Below are 6,871 nucleotides of genomic sequence, written 5' to 3'. Positions count from 1 at the left end.
ATATCGTCCGATATCTCTCCTATCGCCAGTGGCAAAGACGCTTGAAGCCATTTTGCTCCCTTATTTCCAAGCACATTTGCAGCTAGCCCCTCATCAGCATGGCTTCAGAAAACTCCATAGCACTACCTCCGCGCTAAATGTCATTAGCACCCAGATAAATTGCGGTTTGAATCAATATCCCCACCATAGACCAGTACTCGTAGCGTTAGACCTATCAAAAGCTTTTGATACGGTCAACCATGGCTCGTTACTGCAAGGCCTGGAAGGGTCTACCCTTCCCCCATGTCTTAAAAGGTGGACCGCAAATTATCTCGGTGGTCGGCAGGCATCGGTGTAATTCAGAAACGAAACATCAAAACAGAGGAGAATTAAACAAGGGGTGCCACAGGGTGGTGTCCTATCCCCGCTTTTGTTTAATTTCTACATATCTAAGCTACCTTCACCACCGGAAGGAGTCACAATCGTTTCCTACGCCGATGACTGCACAATAATGGCCACAGGCCCAGGCCCAGAGATCGATGAGCTATGCAATAAAATAAACGGCTATCTCCCTGATCTCTCCAGTTTTTTCGCCTCGCGAAACCTGGCATTGTCACCGACTAAATCTGCCGCGACCTTATTTACAACATGGACGCCCCAAATGTCGACCATATTGAACATCCACGTCGATGGCACTACGCTACCGACTGTCCTACACCCCAAAATCTTGGGTGTGACGTTTGATCAGGATCTACATTTTGGTGCGCACGCAACCGCAATTGTTCCAAGAATTCAGAGCCGTAATAAAATCCTCAAATCCCTTGCTGGCAGTACCTGGGGAAAAGATAAAGAAACGCTCCTGACCACATACAAAGCAATTAGCCAGCCGATTACGTGCTACGCGTCACCCATATGGTCGCCAAACCTAAAAACCACCCACTGGAAGAAACTACAGGCCTGCCAAAATACTGCTCTCAGAATCGCCACGGGCTGTCTTCTTATGTCCCCAGAACACCATCTGCATAATGAGGCGAGAATACTCTCCATCAGGGAGAGAAATGAGATGCTGACCAAACAGTTTCTGTTGAATACCCAGAAACCTGGGCATCCCAACAGGCATCTGATTGACGAACCAGCACCGCCTAGGGGCCTAAGGAGTCATCTCCGTAAGCATTTTGAGGAAATACGGCACCTGAGAATCCAGCCGTATGAAGCGAAAAAACACAAGCAGGTCCTTGGTGAACTCCATAGACAGGCGTCGGACCTTTATGTCGGGAATTGCCCGGTGAATCCAGTACTTGAAGAAAAATATCCAGAACTCGCAGAAGAGGAACGCATACTCCCCAGGGAAACGCGTGTCACTCTTGCTCAACTTCGTTCTGGATACTGTAACAGGTTAAACTCTTACCTATCCAGAATAAACCCCGACATACAAAATGTATGCCCCGCTTGCAATGTGTCCCCACATGACACCAACCATCTCTTTAATTGCAATGTGGAACCAACGCCTCTAACACCCCTTTCCTTATGGTCCACCGCTGTTGAAACGGCAAGTTTCCTTGGACTCCCGTTAGAGGATATTGATGACAATTTGTGATCGGTCGCGGCTATTAGGTGGGGCGAGCATTGCTACAACAACAACAACAACAACAACATTACTTTCACTCTGGAGAGAAAGTCAATGGAGGTGAGTTTCTCAAGGATGAAAATTAGCGTACCACGCGATTTTCTGTGAACATGGTTGCGTTTGCCAAGAAAAAATTTTTTTCCAGAAATACATACCTAATTGAAAAAAAAAAATTAAATTTTTGTCCTAGATTCTAAAGCTCGAGACGATAACTACGCAGCATTTTTGAAGAGGATTACACTCCTGAAACATTTGTTGGGTGCATGCTACAAAGCGACGCAAAATGATCCGCGGCATGCGATGTAATAGCCGAAACAATGAAGTGGCTAAGAAGTTTGGAAAGGCTCCGATATAGCAGCGGGCGGAGAACAAACTGCAAAGGTAGAGGGGACTGAGGTGAGCACGTATTGGATACAAGGCTTCCGTTTAAATAGAGGCTTCAGAATGATAAAACAGGAAAAGGCTGGAATATATGAAAGATAGTAGCAAACCAGGCGAGACAAAGCTTCTCCAACCGTGTGATCAGAAGCAGTTGAGATACACTCGCGAAAAAAGAAAAGAAACCGTAACGACAAACCTAAGAAGTGGAGACAAGGGCTCTCCAACCCTAGAAATAATGACGTAGCAGTGTAGAAGCGGTAGCTCCACATGTAGTCAGGGCTTACACATTCGATAGGAGACCCATCTTGCGGCAGTGGACACACACCATTTTTAGTGGTTGTTGTTGTTGTATTAACGATAAAGACACTTGGCAAACACTCCGAGTGTGTTTCTGCCATGAAAAGCTCTCAGGGAAAACTTATCTGCCTTGCAGATGCCGTTCGGAGTCGGCATAAAACATGTAGGTCCCGTCCTGCCAATTTGTTGGAAAAATCAAGGGGAGCAACTCAAATTGGAAGATAAGCAGGGTCTAATATCCCTTTGGAGGTTATCCCGCCTTACATTTATTTATTTATTATTCGTAGATGTAGTATATGTCAAGACATTGATGTAGTTAGCAGGGGTGGGATAAAAGCGGCATATACGCACACGGGCTCCGGTCCCAGCATAAACTATGTCGTGCGACTGTGAAAGTATATAAATGTGACCCCGACAGACGTACCGCTTAGTGCTCCACCTACCTTCATTTCAGTGCTAATTATTCGAAGGTGGAAAAAAAAGATATTAACGATATTAACGAAAAACCGTAAAATTATCACCGGTTCCTTCGAAACTGGGGGTGGGGTCCATAGTATTTTTTGCGCAGAACACCTTTGCATTGGCGGCTTTCCGCCGAGCTTATAAATCATTGTCATGGCCGTTCCACCAATGACATATTTGGAATTTGTCTTTTCCGTCTTTGGTTTATTAATATTGAGGTCAAGATGGGTCGGTTGATATGTCTCCCGATATTTTTCGACGCGTATTAGCAGTGGACTCCTGTTGTAAATTATTACCGTCGCTATATAAAGCATTACAGTTTTATTAACACACTAGTCCTCAGGTGTATAAACAAGGTTCGAACCTGTCGATCTCATGAGCCAAATAAGAATTTGAAATAAAAACAGTTTTATTTGAGTTGAAAAAAGTTTCATTTGACTTGAAAAAATATCGTGATATACATATATACATATATATATATAATCGTATGCCACTTTCATACATAAACAACAACTCATATCAAAATAAATGTCTGCACAGTTCTAGCCCATTTCCGTGCGCCCGTACGGAGCATCAAATTTCGGTACAAAAATACATATGTATCTACCATACGATGTAGATATGTACATATATACCTAATTCATACATCATACAACCATGTTTCCAAAGAAAACGGGGAGTACCCCAATTTGAATAATCACTAGTGTCCGACCGAATTTTAATTTTAGCCGGACCGAAACGAACATTCTCATATCTTCTTGAGGTTTGGACGACACCGACCTGGCTGCTAATATATCACTGGTGATAATATTTTGAAATTGTGTAGGTTTAATGAATCGTCGAAAAACTAACTGTTTTATGTTGATAGTTTGTTATTAGTGATCTCCAATACAGATGATGAAGACTAAGGGCCGTTTTCACCATCTTCAGTTAGTCATATATCTATACATAAGTTATCGAAATTTTCGTTACATCTATCTTAAATGAAGCTCCGCGTCTCAGTTAAGTCCATTGTGAATTCATACAAGTGAAAAATCTTTCTATTCCTCCATTGCCATATCTACCTTGCAAATTAAAGCTGACAGAGAGAATGGCTGCCGCGAATGGCCAGAGAATGGAAGAAAGGTTTATAAATTAAAGTTCCAGCAAAATTACTCAGATGCGTTTCAAACCACCTTTTCTCTTAAATTGGTCTTCAGAAAATCGGACTACATATTAATATTCAGTTTTAAAATTTAGGTAATATAGAATATATGAGCAGTTACAACTAAAATATGTAAATAATGCAATATACCAGTCGTCTACAGAAACTTTTGAAAAACACTATTGAACAAATGATTTAAGTAATCGAACAGCGATTCAGGCTGTTTATTATTGTGAAGGTTTTTTTTTCAAACATTCGCCACTTGTATGAATTCACAATGGTTAAGTTCAAGGAAAATGGGTAAACAAGTAAACTAGTTTTCGTGTATTAAAAATAGATTTTTACGATTTGTTCAATATTCACAATTATCGATTTAACCGAGGGTTGGTCACCTTATGTTGGTGAAAATGAAAATGTCAAATGAAGTTATCTGATAAATTGCTATCCTCCAGGTAAAATCTATTTTAACTGTAGTTGGTGAAAACGGCCCTTAAAGTTTATCTGTTTAAATTATTAAAACTCATACATCTGCTATGGTGATGTAAACAAAATGTTGAAAGAAATAAAGAAACTCTAAATTAGGCGGCCACCGTGGTGTGATGGTAGCGTGCTCCGCCTATCACACTGTATGCCCTGGGTTCAACTCCCGGGCAAAGCAACATCAAAATTTTAGAAATAAGGTTTTTCAATTAGAAGAAAATTTTTCTAAGCGGGGTCGCCCTTCGGCAGTGTTTGGCAAGCGCTCCGGGTGTATTTCTGCCTTGAAAAGCTCTCAGTGAAAACTCATCTGCCTTGCAGATGCCGTTCGGAGTCGGCATAAAACATGTAGGTCCCCTCCGGCCAATTTGTAGGGAAAATCAAGAGGAGCACGACGCAAATTGGAAGAGAAGCTCGGCCTTAGATCTCTTCGGAGGTTATCGCGCCTTACATTTATTTATTTTTTAAATTAGAGTATAATTTGTACAAAAAAAGTTTACGAATGCTTGGTTAACAAAATTTTTTAGTGAAAATTTAACTGAGCGCAAAATCGAACTTCGGATCGGAATATAGTTCGTACCCTTATACTCGGTCAAACACTGATACTCAGAAAACACAGTGTTGCCACATTTTCAATTTTCTCGCAAAATTATATTTTTCTAAAGCTCTGTATTGAGTCCTCAAGAAAATAAAAAAATTTTCAGGAACGAAGAGTAAGCGTCAAAATTTGAAAATCAGAAATTGTTATGAATATCCTCTAACGGGAGGCCCAGCAAACTTGCTAAAAGTGAGCCGAGTATTAGAGGCGATACTTTCACATTACAATAAGTAAGAGTTTATCCTATAATTAACCTTCTTGTTGATGTCTCTGATGGCCTTTTTATGCTCCTTTTCCTCATAGTGGTTACGTAAATTACTTATTAAGTTCCTGGGAGGCAGTGCCTCTTCAATGAAATGTCTGTTGGGATGCACAGGCTTCTGGGGATTCAGCAGAAACTGTTTGTTCCACATTCCTGCTTTATGGAGAGTATTCTCGGCTCATTGTGTATATGTGTTCTGTCGACATAAGAAGACATCCCGTGGCATTTCTAAGCGTGTTGTGACAGTCTTTAAAAGCGGTACAACCCTCGCCATTTTAAATTTTTCAGGGATGACGAAAGTGGACAGAGGTAGGTTGAAGACCAGCGCCAGATAGTTTAATTCCTCATAGTTAATGTTTTTAGGATATTCGATGGGTTCTTTAACCTCTGTGCCGGTGATGGTAATGGGAGACACTTTGTGTTTATGCTTATGTTCGCGTCTGTTGGCCTGTCGTTTGGATTTGTCAACCGAAATTCAAAATCGGTCTATCCGCTCTATTTTACCTGCATGCCTTGTCACAAACACAATATAGCTTGTCTAATTTGTTCACAGATTAACTTCTGTATCTAAGTTAAAGCGTGAGACTCAAGCCTTTACATAGAAGAAGTATACGAACAGAAGGAACTGCTAAATCGCATTATACACACAAGCTCTTGGTGCTTATATCCTAAAGATAACGCTAATCGCCATCCTGACATCTATCACTGAAATAATTTAAATATTTAGGTACCTCACAATACAATTTTAAATATTTTCATTTATGCATATGCATACGCAGGTATGCAAACGCGAACATTAATGGTATATTTGCATTTTCCCGAGAGCTAGGTACTCAGCTTAAGACGTTTAGGTACAAATTAAAATACTCGAATTTCGTATCGACAGCATTGCTTAAGCATAAGCTTACTCGGAAAATATATAAATGCAACTTTGATACTATATATTGTAGCACACAACCACATTGAAGAATTCAGCTTAGGCGCCAATTGTTGGAGAGGGCCCTCAACAGTTATTATGTTTTTTAAAACTTAATATTTTCTTTTTCTCTCCCTATTCCTTTTATTCTGCTTGCCTCTCTCCTTCACATTTGCCTTCTCATTCTCACTCTCATCTCTCTCTTCTAACCTCTTCCTCACACACTTACTCGTTTCAAATAGATTATGCGCTGTTTTCACCATCTCCAGTTAACGTATATCTCCGAACGATTTCGGTCAAATAAAGTTCAAGTTAGCGTTAACCGAAGATAGAGAAAACGGCCATATGAGTGGTAACAAATTTTGTCTAGTGTTAAAAAAGTTGAACTGTGTGTAACTTAAACCGAAGTGGTAATGATCGATTGGCAACAATATACATTGGTGCTCATATTGATGTGAAGTCCACATAACTTGGTGGGGCCCCTGGGCCATGGATCTATTGTCCCTAAGCTAAGTCCGCTCTTGTGTGCTTACATATGCTTTTACGTGTGTATTTATATTTTTGAAATTCATACATATATAAGAGACGTTTTTGTTTTCAACTTACAACCCCGTCACATAAGCAGTTTTTCATGTATGTGTTTAACACAATATTATGTATGACAAGTATATTGCACGTCTTTTTATGGAGAACGGGAAGTTAAGCGACAGTGGCTCCATCTGATGTGA

The sequence above is a fragment of the Eurosta solidaginis genome, chromosome 4 (genome assembly GCF_040869045.1).
Source record: "Eurosta solidaginis isolate ZX-2024a chromosome 4, ASM4086904v1, whole genome shotgun sequence".
NCBI lineage: Eukaryota > Metazoa > Arthropoda > Insecta > Diptera > Tephritidae > Eurosta > Eurosta solidaginis.
This window is presented reverse-complemented; position numbering follows the sequence as displayed.